Below are 16,731 nucleotides of genomic sequence, written 5' to 3'. Positions count from 1 at the left end.
GTAAAACCTCAGGAAGAGAACTGAATGAAACAGAGATAAGCAACTTATCAGAAAGAGTTCAAAGTAATTGTCATAAAGATGCTCTTGATACAAGAATGGATGTACTCAGTGAGAACGTCAACAAAGAGACAGATAATATTTTAAAAAATCAAAATTAAAGAATACAATATCTAAAATGAAAAATACACTAGAGGTAATCAACAGCAGATTAGAGGACGTAGAAGAACAGATCCGTGATCTATAAGACATGGTAGTGGAAATCACCCAATCAGAACAGCAGAAAGAAAAAAATATTTAAAAATCAGACACCAAGATCCTTTTTGATCCACCTCCTAGGGAAATGGAAATAAAAACAAAAAGAAACAAATGGGACCTAGTGAAACTTAAAAGCTTTTGCACAGCAAAGCAAACCATAAACAAGACGAAAAGACAACCCCTCAGAATGGGAGAAAATATTTGTAAATGAAGCAACTGACAAAGGATTAATCTCCAAAATTTACAAGCAGCTCATCCAGCTCAATATCAAAAAAACAAACAACCCAATCCAAAAATGGGCAGAAGACCTAAACAGACATTTCTCCAAAGAAGATATACAGATTGCCAACAAACACATGAAAGAATGCTCAACATCATTAATCATTAGAGAAATGCAAATCAAAACTACAATGCGATATCATCTCACACCGGTCAGAATGGCCATCATCAAAAAATCTAGAAACAATAAAGGCTGGAGAGGGTGTGGAGAAAAGGGAACCCTCTTGCACTGTTGGTGGGAATGTAAATTGATACAGTCACTATGGAGAACAGTATGGAGGTTCCTTAGAAAACTACAAATAGAACTACCATATGACCCAGCAATCCCACTACTGGGCATATACCCTGAGAAAACCATAATTCAAAAAGAGTCATGTACCACAGTGTTCATCACAGCTCTATTTACAATAGCCAAGACATGGAAGCAACCTAAGTGTCCATCGACAGATGAATGGATAAAGAAGATGTGGCACATATATACTGTGGAATATTTCTCAGCCATAAAAAGAAACAAAGCTGAGTTATTTGTAGTGAGGTGGATGGACCTAGAGTCTGTCATAGAGAGTGAAGTAAGTCAGAGATAGAAAAACAAATACCACATGCTAACACATACATATGGAATCTAAAAAAAAAAAAAGAGGTCATGAAGAACTTAGGGGCAAGACAGGAATAAAGACACAAACCTACTAGAGAATGGACTTGAGGTCACGGGGAGGGGGAAGGGTAAGCTGGGACGAAGTAAGAGAGTGGCATGGACATATATACACTACCAAACGTAAAATAGATAGCTAGTGGGAAGCAGCCGCATAGCACAGGGAGATCAGCTCGGTGCTTTGTGACCAGCTAGAAGGGTGGGAAAGGGAGGGTGGGAGGGAGGGAGACACAAGAGGGAAGAGATATGGGAACATATGTATATGTATAACTGATTCACTTTGTTATAAAGCAGAAACTAACACACCATGTAAAGCAATTATACTCTAATAAAGATGTTAAAATAAATAAATAAATAAATAAATAAATAAATAAATAAATAAAAATGAGGATAGTTTAAGGGCCCTCTGGGACAAAATCAAGCATACTTACATTCATGTTATAGGGGTCCCAGAAGTAGAAGAAAGAGAGAAAGAGAGAAAGATAGAGAAACCTATTTGAAGAAATAATGGATGAAAACTTTCTTAAGTTTTCAATTTTCCTGAAACCTGTGTCCAGGAAGCACACAGAGTCCTAAACAAGATGAACTCAAAGAGACCCACACCAAGAGACATTATAATTACAATGTCAGAAGTTAAAGAGAGAATCTTAAAAGCAGCAAGAGAAAAATAACTACAAGTTACATACAAGGGAGCCCCCATAAGATTATCAACTGATTTTTTTAACAGAAAGGACAGAAGGATCTGGCATGATATTTTCAAAATGCTGAAAGGAAAAAATCTTACAACCAAGGATATTCTACCTGGTAAGGTTATCATTCAGATTTGAAAGAGAGAAAAAGGGTTTCCCGGACAAGGAAAAGCTTGATGAAAAGGAGCTCATCACTGTGAAATTGGCCTTATAAGAAATGTTAAAGGGACTTCTTTTAATGAAAAAGGAAAGACCATAACTAGAAACAAGAAAATTATGAAAGAAAAAAATCTCACTGGTAAAGGCAAAAATGTAGTGAAGGCAGTGGATGTATCACCTATAAAGCTAGAATAAAGGTTAAAAGATGAAAGTAGTAAAATCATCTATGTCTGAAATAATTAGTTAAGCAATACACAAAATAAAAAGATGTAAAATGTGATTTCAATAACATAAAATGTGAAAGGGGGGAACAAAAATGTAGTGCTTTTAGAATGTGCCTGAACTTTTAGCAATCATCAACTTACAGTAGACATATATATGAGGTTTGTCATATATGAATCTCATAGTAACCACAGACCAAAAACCTATAAGATACACAAAAAATAAAGAGAAAGGAAAGCAAACATAACACTAAAGTTGTCAAATCACAAGGGAAAGGAACAAGAGAAGGGAACAGAGAAGAATGGAGAAGAGCTACAAAAACAACCAGAAAACAACAAAATGGCAATAAATGTATACCTATCAAAAATAACTTTAAATGTAAGTGGACTAAATGCTCTAATCAAAAGATAATGGGTGCCTGAGTGGATAAAAAACAAGAGCCGTCTATAATCTGCCTACAAGAGGCTCATTTTAGATCTAAAGACACAGACTGAAAGGGATAGGATGGAAAAAGATGTTCCATGAAAAGGAAATGAGAAGACAGCTGGGTTTGAAATACTTATATCAGACAAAATAGACTTTAAAACAAAGACTGTAACAAAAGACACAAAAGGGTATTACATAATGATAAAGGGATCAATCCAGCAAGGGGATGTAACATTTATTAATGTATATGCACCCAACATAGGATCACGTAAATACACAAAGCAAATATTAACAGACATAAAGGGAGAAATTGACAGTAATACAATAAAGTAGGGGGCTTTTAACTAAAAACTTCCCTAACTGGGTGAAGGAAACATACATCCAAGTCCAGGATCTTTCTCCTCAGGCAAGGGAAACAAAAGCAAAAATAAACAAACAAGACTACTTCAAACTAAAAATGTTTTGCACAGAGAAGAAAACCATCCACAAAACTAAAAATCTGCCTACTGAATGAGAGAAGACATTTGCAAATGATATATCCAATAAAGGGTTAATATTGAAAATATACAAAGAACTCACACAACTCAGTATCAAAAAACAATCTGGGGTTTCCCTGGTGGCGCAGTGGTTGGGAGTCCGCCTGCCGATTTACGGCACGTGGGTTCGTGCCCCGGTCCGGGAAGATCCCACATGCCACGGAGCGGCTGGGCCTGTGAGCCATGGCCGCTGAGCCTGCGCGTCCGGAGCCTGTGCTCCGCAGCGGGAGGGGCCACAACAGTGAGAGGCCCGCGTACCGAAAAAAAAAAAAAATCTGATTGAAAAATGGGCAGGGGATCTCAATAGACATATTTTCAAGATATGCAGATATCCAGCAGACACATGAAAAAATGCTCAACATCACTAATCATCAGGATAATGCAATTGAAAGCACAGTGAGCTATCATTTCACACCTGTCAGAATGGCTATCATCAAAAAAGACAGCAAATAACAAGTGCTGGCGAGGATGTAGAGAAAAGGGAACCCTCGTACACTATTGGTGGGAATGTAAATTGGTGCAGCTAGTATGGAAAATATGGAGTTTCCTCCAAAAAATTAAAAATAGAACTACCGAAAAAAAAATAGAACTACCGTATGATCCAGCAATTCCACTTTTGGGTATTTATGTTGGAGAAAACAAAAACACTTTTCAAAGATACATGCATCCCAGGGTTCATGGCAGCATTATTTACAATTGCCAAGATATGGAAGCAACCCAAGTGCCCATCAACAGAGGAATGGCTAAAGAAAGTGAGACGTACAAACTTAAACATTTACTTAAACAAATTATACAGTCACATAGAAAAGCTCCAAAGAAAAAAAGTGAAATACAATAGTATTTCATAAAATAAAAAAAGAAATTTAAAGAGCCTTTCAAGCAACTGTCAAATATTTATTGAGGGTCTACAATACACTAGGCACGGTTCTAGCCACTGGGGATACAGTGATGAAAAGCATAGGCAAGGTCTCTGTGACCTATAAACTAGACTAAGATTTTGTTCAACCGCCAGTATGTTCCTGTTTTAGAGGATGCATCCCATTTGAAAATTAACTCATGTACATAGACTTACATATTTAAAGGATATATCCAACAAGTGTACCCATGACAAGAAAAGGCTGTTATTAAATATTAGTATTATTATAGCCTAACCCCTTTCAATGAAATGTGACATGTTTAATAATATTCATACTCAGCAGCTCACTGCAATGATCCATGTAGATCTTTGAGAATTTCCTTTCATTCTTTTTATTTGTCCATAAGTATACTTGGATAGCTTCTTGAAATAAATCTGTTTTAAAGAAAAGATAAACATTTAGATAGAAAACACAGAAGGCTGTTTTTGTTAAAACTGAAGTTTTCTCTTTAAATGATTTATATGGATAAAGGAATGTGTAGCCTTATAAACTCTTGGGAGTTGAGGGATTGGGCATGAATATTAGTGCTTTCACTATAAACTAGCTGCAAAACAGGAAAGCATTATTCTAAAAAATATTTTAGATGTAAGACAAGAAGACATATTTCCTTTAAATACAGGGTAAAGCATAGGAGTATGCTTCAGCCATCTTCATCTGAACCATAGGGTCTTCTCTTAGAAGTTTTGCTACTGTATATCATTTTTCTAATTTGACTTCCTAGTCTACTCTCTTTTCAGTTCTTAGAACATATTCCCCAACAAAATAAATAATTAAACTATAGATGAACTGTCAAAAGGGAATATTATTTTAATGCAACATTAACATTTTGGTAATTAACATGGAAGTTAATGCATTTAGCAGATGTAACAACATTAGACTTGTAAATTTTAATTAAAGTTAATGGCTCGTGATAGCTGTAGAGAGCAGGCATCCTCTCTAGATACTGAAAACATGTCTGATGTGATTAGAAATACTAAATGTAGAATAAAGGATAGTACTGGCAATGACTATTCTTCATTTCTTACAAAATCAGCAACTTGAAAGTCCTTTCAAATGAGGAAACTGGCAAGCGAATGGAAGTTAATAGAAGAGGTGATGATAATATTTAAGGGACTGACTCAAAACGCACAAACCGTTTTTGTGTATTTCCCTTTCTATATGAAGCTACCTGAGAAAATTCCAAGAAAAGCAATGAAGTTACTGAGTAATTTTAAACTAGGAACTAATATGTCATCTTCAATTCTCTCTGAAATTTCTAATGGAAAGTTGCCATCCAAAAGTATACTCAGATGGCTCAGTCTAGATTTCTGAAAACAAGAGTCAGTTACTTTGAGTGACAAATAAACAAAAAACCTGCATGTAAAAATTTTGATAAAATGATGAATATGTTGACTGATAGGTAGCTACACTTATTAACCAGCTAAAAGTATATGTAATATTCAAATTCAATGCCAATGATAGATGTTTCACAAACAGATAATAAGTCTGCCTATTTGCCATTGGGGGTCAAGATTCCTTTAATGTTTCCCAAGTATCTTCCTTTCTACTAAGGCCTAATTAATTAAGGTTACTAATTCCAAACAATCCACTAAAGATACTGTATTTCTTCCATTCTAAGACATAGCTTCTTTATTTACTAGACTATAAGCCTGTCTTGTTTAAATAGTACTTGGCAAAAGTAGGAACCCACTAAATATCAGGCGAATGAATGAATAAATTTAGTTTTCTGAAATTTAAATAAATTTACAATTAATATCTATATTTAATACTGGCTATGAATTATATATTATATACATTATATTATATATACAATGAATACTGCTTTCTTGTTTGGTCCCCCAAAACTGTTTTAAAATCCAGAGTGTCTTACAGTGGATGGTGGAGTGGAATCAAAATACAGAAAGTTAAGTGTTTCCATAAGTAATTATTGTTTTAAGAATAAAGTGAACTCTTCAAAGAATAAATTGGACCCTGTATCCAAGCAGCTCTGAATGCAACATTTTCACGCGCCTTCACTGAGAGTACAAAATACAAAAGACTCAATAAAGGATGAGCTGTAAATACCAGAAACTTGGATGCTGGCACACCCCCAAGGAATGATGGATTCTGAGTTGTTGGTCAGGGCTCACTCCTGACTGTCAAATTCCTTGTGGTGCAAAGCACTGAACCGGTCAGCATGAAAGCTTCTGTCATTCTTTAGTCCTAGAGGTGGTATGGATTGCAGAAATTACAGATTAAACAGAGACCATTTCAATTTCTTTTCACACTCGATTTTTGGCTTGGTTTCCAACCTAGATGTAGACGGGCTAATTTGCAGGGCTAGTGAAAAGTGGTAGTCCCGAGGTTTATTGTATATTATAAACCTAATGGAATGTTGAGAACGAAACCTTGCTTTCCAACTGGTTTCTCTAGCCGTCTTTAAACTACGCTATAAAAATGACGAGAACTCGAAGCGGAACTGCATCTGCTGGCGAGTGACCATTCAACGTCTCAGATTTCTACACATAGAACATGGATTATATCATAATTTTGTTATGAATTTTAAGCCTCTTTCAATAATAACAGTGACCTCCTAGGTCAGGTATTTTCTGGGTAATTAGTAACCAGCTGGGTTAGGAGTCTAAATCTCATAAAATATTTTAAAGATGATTTTATGTTTTTGTAATTCAGAAAGGCCAACCAGTGAAATCAGGTAGTTCTCTGTTTTTCCTAATGGTGAATATGAACTTACACCTCAATCTCACTTGTCATTTTGTGAAACATGGACTCTTCCTGTCATTAGGGGCAGAAAAATACAATTCCAAAAATTTAAATATTTGGAAACACAGAGAAGGTAAATGATAAATTTACCGGTGAGCAGGAATTGTAATTCAAAACATGAACCACTGACCAATCCAGTACAGACACAGTGATTTTTTTCAACCACCCATGTTTAGGTCTCCCTGAACTTTGAGTGCTAATAGTATATCAGCGTGGCAAATAATTTTACACCAGAGTTACCAGACTTAGTAAATATAAATATGGATGCCCAGCTAACTTTGAATTTCGAATAAATAAAGAACAATTTCTTTTTTAGTCTGAGTATTGCATGAGACATACTAAAGTATTATGTGTTGTTCATCTGAAATTAAAATTTGAGTGGACGTCCTGTAATTTCTTCTGGCAACCCTACCTCCTTGTCCAGATTCTGGTGTCTCCCCCTCATTGGCCTCTTAGCCCTAGTTCCTGCAGTTTAGGTGGGGCTGTTTGTGGCATGTGTGTGAGGTGTCCTATGTGTGGCCACTCATCATCTTCTCTCCTGCCAGACCTGCCAGACCACTGTTCACACTTTCCTGGGTCTGTCCCTCGTCCGCATGGACTTTGACATTCTCTCTTCCCAGAGCTCCAGGCTCTGGTAGGAATAAATGCCTGTGCTCGGGACACAAAATCTGCCCAGTGTCTCTAATGACACCACTTTCGGGATTTCTGACCACAGGGCGGAAGGTGCTTCAGAATCCCTGATCCCCAGAGACCTCACCTCCAACCCATGTCCCCCTTTTCCTTTATCTCAGGCTCCTGCCCCAAATTCTGAACTGACCACATTTTTGTGAGGTGATCAATCACTTCCTCATAAAGATCTGCCTCCCTTGATGGCTTACTCACCTTGCTTTTCAGCTGGAAAAATCTGGCTTTGCTGGGTTTTCTGACACAGACTTCAGAGATCTACTTTTGAAATTGAAAACCTGACTATTGAATTTCTGTTTGCTTTCACCTTTAAGCTACCTTGAGGCCAAGGTTGCCTGTGGTTGAAAGGGGGGGGGAACAAAAAAGAAAAAAATGACTATTGTATGATTTTACATGACTGTGTAGCTACTCTTAGAATGTGACTTTGGGCTCAATGTTTTGCCCCAAACTTCTTCCTTATCTTCAGATTGAACACGTGGTCATCTTTATCAACCTACCGCCATCCAGTTATCTGAGGGACCCTGTGACCCTGTGAAAGGTCTTAGTCTTGTAGTTCTCAGTTTTCCTCCTTGTTTACAAAATGGGACATGTTGAGGAAGAGTTATTTAATATTTTTCAAGTAACTCTTATGTGTTATGTAATATGAAATATTTCATTACACACAGTATCAAATACAACAATTCCTAGCCTACAAAGAACAAAATACAGTACAAGGCATGCCTTTGAAATATGATGACTGTACACAGGCTCCCCAGTTCTCCCTTATTATAGAGTGTATGGTTGTATGCGGTGATGGGATCACATTACGTTGTGAGTGGATCACAGATTTTCGACATTACAAGGATTCCAATTGTGTATTTATTTAGTCAAATTTCCTCATTTCAAAACAGCACAGCTGTATTTTTTTAAATTAATTAATTAATTAATTTTAGTTTTGGTTGTGTTGGGTCTTCGTTTCTGTGCGAGGGCGTTCTCTAGTTGCGGCGAGCGGGGGCCACTCTTCATCGCGGCACGCGGGCCTCTCACTATCGCGGCCTCTCTTGTGGCAGAGCACAGGCTCCAGACGCTTAGGCTCAGTAATTGTGGCTCACGGGCCTAGTTGCTCCGCGGCATGTGGGATCTTCCAAACCCAGGGCTCGAACCCGTGTCCCCTTCATTGGCAGGCAGATTCTCAACCACTGCACCACCAGGGAATCCCCCACAGCTGTATTTTTCAATTAAGAGACATGGTCGGGAAGTTTCAGAGAGAGTCGGCCTGTCCTTTACAAATGTGTAATTTTACACTTCATATTCATCCCAGTCATCATTTAGCATTTATCTTGTCAGTGGAATGTGTTAACTTTTAGAATAGAAAATCTAAATATTGATTTTTCTAAGATTGAATGTATCTTCACTGGGGGTACTCACACTCATGTCCATTTCACTTTTTGCTCATAAAACAATTTATCTAGCAATTATCTAACAATTTAAAAATCAGGACAAGAACAAATGATTTATGGTGAAAATGTGTATCAATTATTGATAAAGATGGAAAATATACATATAATTTTATAATAATAAAAGAACTATGAATTAAAACAATATGACCCTTTTATTTTTTTCCTTCCAAACTGGCGAGTATTAAAATGATTAGGGTAGTCCCTGTAGGTGTAAAATATTGAAGTGAATCAGAAACACAAACCTTGCTCGAAAATTCTAGCTTACTTCATTGGCATTATCCTAATCCTGCATCTCTTTTTTCCTTAGCAGTGATATCCACCCTCCTGGCTTCATTTACCATTTTACACCTATGTTTCAAAAATAATTATCACCTACATATTCAGACCCACACAATCAACTGGCTACTTGAATTCCACTTGGATGACTCACAATTACCACAAATTCAATACCACAGTGGGATCAGCCCATATATATTGTTCTACAATTTTCCTTTCTTTTATTTAACCTTTCATTGTAGGTGTTTTTTCATAATGGTATATTTATATCATTAAAAGTAAATCCATTTTTGTCCCTTTTTGCTCTCCATCCCACTGTTAATGCTCTCTGGTCGGGACATCATCATAGGTAGCCTGGAATTTTGCAAGACCTTGCCTTATTGATTTCCCTGTGCTCACTCTTGGACACTTTCAATCTTTTTTTTCTCTAATTAGCCAAAGCCATCTTGTAAAAATACTGAATTTAGCTCTCCGTGTGATCCGAAGGACCTGGTAGTCCATGGGGAAAGGTTTGAATTTTCTTCCAAAGGAAAAGGGAAGCCGTTGAAGAGATTCAGAGGTGGGGAAGTCACACACCATCACTCACCCTTTTCAAGGGGTGCTTTGGCTGCTGTGTGGAAAAATGGATTGTGGGAGCACTCGTGGGATCCAAGAGACTAGTGAGGGGGGCTTTAGCTGTGGTCTAGACGGGACGTGATGGAGGTTGGGGCTGAGGTAAAAGCAGTGACGAGAGGTGGACAAATTCTTGAAATATCTTGTAGGTTTAATTGACAAGAATTTCTGATGGCTTGGATGTGCGGGGTAAGGGAAAGAGAGTAACTGAGAATTATGGGAGATGGGGAAAGGAATTCGCTTAAGGAAGCAGTCAGAAATTTCACTTGGGGTATATTAATTGTGTCATGCCTCCACCACATTCAACTAGAGATTCGAGTAGGCACTTGTCCATATCAGGCTGGAGCACAGCGGAGGAGTTTGGGCTAATCAGATAAACGTGGGACTCATATTTATAGCCCTAAAAATGGAAGACGGGGAATATAGTTAGAGAAATGGTTGCAGAAATGAGTCTGAGGAACTGTTACATGTAGCGACTGAGGAGTGAAGAAAGAGGCAGCGAAGGAGACCAAGAAGGGACAGTCAGAGGCAGGAGAAAACCAGGAGAGTCAGGTATTGCAGAAGCCAGAACTGAAAGTGCTGGAGAAAGAGGAAGTGCTGCTAAAAGGTTAAGTAAACTGAGGACAGAAAAGTACTCACTGGAGCTGGCAGCACAGAGGTCAGGGATAATTTTGATACGAGGTGTCATTACTGTTATTTGCCAATCATAACGAGTGAGTTTCCAGCTTAAATCCTTTCAGTGGCTTCTCCTCGGCCCCATGATGCAGTTCAAAACACTTCCTAGGTCTTTTAAATCTCTCCACCTTCCGGCCAGTGCCCTGTTCCCTGACCCGTCTCTGCAGCCATACTGGACCTCTCTGAGTTGCAGTCCTGAAAACGTGATGTGCTCTCTCTCCTGTCAAGGTCCTCACACAGGTTTGAACCAACAGTAACTTCTAGACTGTGTGGCATATGAGAAGCAGCATTACATGGTGGTTAAGAACGCAGGCTTCTGTTAATCCCAAGCTCCTAATTTATCCCTGCCCCCCTTTCCCCTTTGGTAACCATATGTTTATTTAGATTCACACTACTTTATATAAAATAGATAAACATCAGGGACCTACTGTACAGCACAGGGAAGTCTATTCAATATCTTGTAATAACCTAGAATGGAAAAGAAACTGAAAAAGAATATAGAAGTGTATATGTATAACTGAATCACATTGCTGTACACCTGAATCATTGTAAATCAACTATGCTTCAAAAAGAAAATACAAGAATGCAGGCTTGAGAGTCAGCCTTCCCAGATTTGAATTCTGGCTCTGGCTTTTCTATTTGTGCCATCTTAGGAAGTTCCTTTTCTCAACTTAAGTTTCTGCAGTTCTTTTTGGCCCTTGAGTAAAATGGGATATGTCATAGAATTATTGTTAGAGGGAAAAAAAGTCACACTCGAATGAGAATTACAGGGCATCAGACTATGGATGTTAAAAAGGTAATTGAATCATGCCTTCAAAATCTCAAAGAAAAATTATTTATAATCCATATTCCTGTATCCAGGGAAAAAAAGTCAACCAGTTAGAAGGGCAAAATAAAAACATCTTTCCAGACATGTAAGAATTTAGAAAATTATCTCCCACACGGCCTTTCTTAGGGAATTATTTGAGTATGTACTCCTAAAAATAAGGGAATTAAAAAGTTGAGGAGAGGACAGGGAAGGCAAGAATAAATGACTATAGCAAAGGAAAGGGATGAAGGGAAGTCTGAAAAACAGCTTCACAGCAGGCTCAAGTGACAATTAATCCTGATTGGAACCAGAGGATGGAGAACTTTTGAAGTTCCTAGGAAAAAAATACAGCATCCAGGGATCTGATCATATGCCTAGCTTTAATATACTGGGTGATCTGAAGAAGGAAATAAATGCTGACAGTATAAGAAGCAAACAAAGGCAACAAGACAATCCAGGATAAATTAAAAAGGTACGTAGGATAGTTATGCTACACTAATTGGATTTGAAATAAACAAGATTTACATGGTTAAACCACAAAGTTTAAGTTTCATTTGACATAACCTCTAGAATTAACTTATAGACAAAAGATTTAGTTATGGTCAAAGTGCCAACTTGATTCTCTACAAGTTCAAGTTTAGATGACTGCAGTGGGAAGGTAGAAGGTGGAGAGTTCAGCTGATGGGAAGGACATGGGTACAGTTATCCTCATCTTACAAAATGGGGAGTGAAAAAATAACATCTCTAGTTGCTGGCATTCATCAAGGGTGTCAGATGCAAGGTGACTCTGACTTTACCAAGCAGAAAGGAGATCACTAAAATCATACTGGAAAGCTAACAATAAGAGTTTAGTTTTAGGAAAGCTGATAAAAAAAACAACAGGCTCAGAGCTGTTTTTAAAAGTAATATCCAAAAGCATGTTGCAGAGCTGGTCTGATGAGAAAAGCCTTGGTGCTCCCACTGCTTCCGCTCCCCAACCAACGACACGACAGTGCCAGGAACTCGCTCACGCAACTCTGGGAAACAAGCACTACCATTGCCATCAGCGGTCACCCTCTGCCATCCACGCACTGCACACTTGGAGGCTCAGGAGAGCCTGTTTCTTTTCCCTCATGTTGTTCACCTGTAAATGAGACTATGAACAGGTGCATCTGATTGGCTGAAACTAGGCCATGTGCCTCTGTCATAGACACAAGGGAAATGGGACTGAGTTTAGCTCTTAGAGTAGAGGGGAAGGAATCAGAACATTGGTTTTTCCCCAAATATGATATTTTAACGCTCGCCGGAGATGAGGACAGATGAAACAATATGTAAAAGTCTATTATTTAAAGTTATAAGAATAATTTAAACAGAGACTAAAATTATTGCATTCTTTTTTTGTTTCTTGTTCTTACAACCTGAATCCAATTCATCAGAAAATTCTGTTGGTTCTCCTTTCAAAATATGTACAGAAAATGACTCCTTAATGCCTTTCCTGCACACAGCCTCATCCCAGCTAGCGCAGTCTCTGCCCTAAATTACTAAAATAGCTTCCCAGCTGGTCTCCCTGCTTCATTCTTTGTCCCTTTACAGAATATTCAAAGTTAGCAGCCAGAGAATTCCTTTCAAGATATAAGAAAAATCCTGTTGTGTCTGTGCTCAAAACCACGCAAAGACTTCGAAGGTGACTCATTGTAAAAGTCTAAGGCCCTTCAGGATCTGCTGTTCTCCCCACCCAGCTGTGACCTCATCTTCTATTCTGACCCCACTCACTGGTCTCTCATCCTTCATCCAACGTGAGGGAAAAGCTTTGGTCCTGAGCACTCTTCCCCCAGGTGTCTGCATGGTTAACTCTCTCGTACCTTCAAGACCACCCTGCCCTTAGACCTCCCAGTCTCACCCTTTCTGTTTTACCAAGTTACCTTTTTTCAACAGCTCTGATCACCTTCCAACATACTATGTACAATTTACTTAATTATGGTGTTTATTTTCTGTCTCAAGAATGGTAGTTATTTTGTCTCTTTTATTACCTGGTGTATCCAGGCCCTTAAAAAAGCTCCCTGGTATAGGAAAAGAATAAGCCATTGTTGAGTAAATAAATAAATGGATGAATAAATAATTGCTATAAAACTTCATAGGGAAGAGCTGGTGGAATTAATTTATCTAAATTCTGGTTTGTCAGAGCAGAAAGCTGATAGATAGACCCTAAAACAGGTCAGTCAAGAAATATCAGCATATATTATTTAGAATTATGGCAGTAACTACAAAAAGAGCAAAAGTAGAAATATATAAAAGTGGTTGTGTCTGCAGGACAGTACTGGGAGAAGAAAGAAGTAGGGCAGAGCTCTGTGGCTTTTTATTTTAAACCTTTTTGAACTCTTGGATTTTTTTTTTTTTTTTTTGGCCGCATGGCATGCAGGATCTTAGTTCCCTGACCAGGGATCAAACCCGTGCCTCCTGCAGTGGAAGCATGGAGTTTTAACCACTGACCACCAGGGAATTCCCGTGAACTCTTTGTTTTTAAAAAATCATGTATGTGTATTCAACACTTTGACAAAAACTAATGTTTTTGGTATAATCAATTAAAAGGAAAATGTAATGCTGCATTAAAAAATTTAAATACATAATGAAAAATGAATTATATGTTCATTGTGAGTAGGAGATAGAATGTACAATGGGAAGTTGATATGGGCTGAATGTCTGTGTCCCCACCAACACCCATACGTTGAAGCCTAATCCCCAGTGTGATGGTCTTTAGAGGTGGGGTCTTTGGAAGGTAATTAGATTTGGATGAGGTCCTGGGGGAGGAGCTGTGAGATGATTGGTGCTCTTATAAGGGGATGGAGAACCTAGAATCTCTCTTTCTAATCAATGTGGGGATGCAACATGAAGTTGTTTGTCTGCCACCTGGAAGAGGGCTCTCTCCAGAACCTGACCTCCCTGGCACCCTGATCTCAGACTTCCAGCCTCCAGAAGTGTGAGAAATAAATTTCTGTGGTTTATAAATTTCTGTGGTAATTTGTTAGAGCAGCCAGAACTGACTAAAACAGGAGTAAAAATCATGACTAATAAAAATAATGAAGTAACTTCAATATTCTTCTGGTCAAAATACCTTCCTAAATTTTTTATTTTTATGATGACAAATTTCAAGCAAAGAATGAATATATATGTGCCCATCTCTTAGCTCTGTCAAATTTTAACATTACACTTAATTTTGTATTCCTACTCTTTGATTTGCCTGGTGTGAGTCCCAAATATGGGTATAGATGGTTCATGGAAATATTGACACATGACTCTTACAAATTCTTTTTTTTTTTTTGCGGTACGCGGGCCTCTCACTGTTGTGGCCTCTCCCGTTGCGGAGCACAGGCTCCGGATGCGCAGGCTCAGTGGCCATGGCTCACGGGCCCAGCCACTCCGCAGCATGTGGGATCTTCCCGGACCGGGGCACGAACCCGTGTCCCCTGCATCGGCAGGCGGACTCTCAACCACTGCACCACCAGGGAAGCCCCACAAATTCTTAATAGTAAAGGTAATGGCACATGTGCTACTCTAAAGAGAATTTTGTAAATTACAGGTAGAATAATGCTGTTGAATATGATGAGGCAAAATAATGGCTAAGCATTGCATTTCTGGATATTTTTATGCAATAGGACATACTGATCAAATCCTAACAGTTTTTGCTTTCCTGGCAACTCACAAATATGCATGGAACTTATAAGACATGTCTGTAAATGGGAGGGCAGGATCTAAAAATTATGCTACAAAGATGGTATATACCCTTGTGCATATCTGAAACTCAATTTATGATTCTAGAAATGTAATTGTTGGACGTCAAGTTCATCCATTAAATAGTAATAGCAGTTAATCTCAGTTGTTTCCATTGAAATTGGCAAGCCTAGCTCTAATCTGTTATGTTGGGTGCCATTTTGATAAGAAGTGTGTGATAATACCATCCCCGGTATACAATATTGCTTCAAATTGCTCTTTTCATGACTTTGCAAAGCATTTCTCTTACCTGGTTATCATCTGGCACTCCGAGAAGACAGTGAGCATCAGCTGACCCACTTGGGGAACGAGGAAGCCACATCACTCTCCAATCTGTCCTACTTGCCATATTAATGAGCTGTGTTACCACCTGCCTCAGGGGAGCATGTGTGATCAGTTCTCCCACTTCTGATCGTGCTGTCATGATGATGAAGGGCTGAGAGAGAGTTTAGGAGAAAGAAACCTAGTTTAGTTAAAAAAGAAAAAGAGCAGAGCTGATTTTAATAATAGCAAAATTAGTATTAACACTCTTGGACATACTGTAATTCTCAAAGATATTAAAAGGAAAACCTCACCAAGTTAACTCTTCCTGTTTGTTTGCAGTCCTTCCTGATGAATGATTTAGAGGGACAGCCTAAGTTTTAGGCCACCTGTCAAATATAGAATTTACATGAACACAGAAAGTTGTTACTAAGCATCGTGGTCTCTGGTGAATTCTCAGTAGAAAAATATTAACATAAAATCTGTGGGGATTACAATATTTGACTCAAGACTTTACTAAGCTCACATTAAGAACCAAATATTTGGTTAGAGATATGAGAAAGCATTTATTTTCTTCCTGTGTAACTCTTAATGCTTCATAATATCTTGATGTGACCTTGACATTTTTAAGGACTTCATTTATATTTTTGTCGATTACAAAATACAAACATTACTATTTTAATTCTTTTTATTGAGCTATGTATAAGGACTCCACAGACAAAGAGCTCTAAAAATGCTTTTTTTCTGTGAGTATCTCAATTTCATGGGAGAATCCCACCCAAACCGATCAGGTTTATACGAACTAGGACATGTGCAAATATAAATCCAGAGAAAGCTATGAAATTGAAAAGAGCTTTCAGACTTACTATAAAATTTAACTAGACATAGGTAAAAAGCCAGCTAAGCTCAAATTTAATGACTAACCTTCACTGTAAATTGGGCATATCTCAAAAAACACGATACTTATTAAATGATTTCAGAAAAATCACATACCACAGTTTTTTCATAGAGTTTTAAAGCAAAAGCGAACTCAGAATAATTATTATTTCTCTTCCAAAATTCTATTCAGCATTCTTGTCAATGAAGGATACTGAAAATTTTTATAATAACTCTTAAAAAACCATGCTTCATTTTGGTTCCTTAAGAAGGAAAACTGAATCTCCTCTATTTTTTTTAAGGCTTTTATAACAGACTGAAAAATGATTCAATAATATTGTAAGACTTCAGATATACCCCTGTTACATTCTAAGAGGCCAAATTAGTTGGCTATGGCTACCGTAATAAAATATCACAGACTGGATGGATTAAACAACAAAAATTTATTTTCTCAGAGC

General features: G+C 37.8%; 1 long non-coding RNA gene across 1 annotated transcript; it reads right to left on the bottom strand.

Moving 5' to 3' along the window:
* Positions 1 to 2,901: 2,901 nt before the first annotated feature.
* LOC141277931 (uncharacterized) lies at positions 2,902 to 15,569 on the bottom strand. The gene is made up of 2 exons (XR_012329863.1): positions 15,387 to 15,569; positions 2,902 to 4,509 (listed from the first exon to the last, which is right to left on the bottom strand). It is a non-coding gene; the product is annotated as an uncharacterized lncRNA (long non-coding RNA).
* Positions 15,570 to 16,731: the final 1,162 nt, after the last annotated feature.

This window comes from Tursiops truncatus, chromosome 1 (assembly GCF_011762595.2).
Source record: "Tursiops truncatus isolate mTurTru1 chromosome 1, mTurTru1.mat.Y, whole genome shotgun sequence".
In the NCBI taxonomy this organism is placed as follows: domain Eukaryota; kingdom Metazoa; phylum Chordata; class Mammalia; order Artiodactyla; family Delphinidae; genus Tursiops; species Tursiops truncatus.
This window is presented reverse-complemented; position numbering and strand designations above follow the sequence as displayed.